Source organism: Pagrus pagrus, assembly GCF_965226575.1.
Source record: "Pagrus pagrus genome assembly, chromosome: 24".
In the NCBI taxonomy this organism is placed as follows: domain Eukaryota; kingdom Metazoa; phylum Chordata; class Actinopteri; order Spariformes; family Sparidae; genus Pagrus; species Pagrus pagrus.
In genome coordinates, this window is record NC_140206.1 from 250,001 (window position 1) to 251,053 (window position 1,053).

Sequence of the window (1,053 nt, forward strand, 5' to 3'; positions counted from 1 at the left end):
GCAGGATTGATAATAATAACAGTGGACTACATGAGGACACTGGGCCGATGCTAAGGTGTTAGCCGTTAGCTGCGATCCGTCAATATATTAATTGGTGTTCTATTAAAATTGATGAGTGTCAGTCAGAACATCAGCTGTTCCCCAGCAGGAACCTTTAATTGGACCTGTGGTGTGAAAGTTTTCCCTGCAGCCAGACGACTCACTTCCTGTCTCCACACGTCATCTCTGATTAAATACCCTGCTGTGATTGGACGATGAGTGGTTTGGTTTGAACAGTACAAACTTTATTAAAACAGAACAAACTGACGCTCTAGAAGTCACCGAGTGAATGTTGTGAGCTGTCGTTCAAAGATCAACACGACTAAAGTACCTGACGATAAACTAGCGCTCCACATCACCTGAGGCCCCGCCCACCTGCTCACCTGATCTCACTCCCTCTGCACCTGAACAGGTGATCATCACAGCTGTACTAATTAAAGAGTCCAGATCAGACCAGTTAAAGGTCGGAGGGTCAAACCTGGGCTTTCTCTCTCTAACTGTGATCTTCTTCTCAGCTGAGAGAAAAACCCAGCAGCTGACGAGCTGGTGAAGGCTGAGGAGCTGCTGCCCCCTACAGGCTGCTCCGAGTGTGTGCAACTACAGTGACGAGGACCGTCCGTCATCAGGGGTTAGATACATGGAGCTCAACACTGATTGGACGTCTTCTCAGGAGTGATCAGCTTCACTGTGACTGAATGGAAATGAGGATCAATGATGTGAGAAGTGTTTGTGCTGACAGACACACTCTCCTCCTCTCGCCCAGGTGAACTGGACCCAGAATCAAAGTTAATGAGGTGTATTCTGGACCGGAGACGTCCTCCAGCCACGTGAACTGGACTCATGATGACTCAGTGTCCCTGTGCATCCTTTTGTCCCCCTGTGGTCTGTTGGGAGACGTCTTGAGGCAGGAGATTTCTGAGACGCTGCTGTGTTTGAGCAGGCAGGCTCGGGTGTCTCACCAATGGATTTGGAAGTGACAACAGTTTCCTAAACCACCTGTGTCATCGTCCTGAT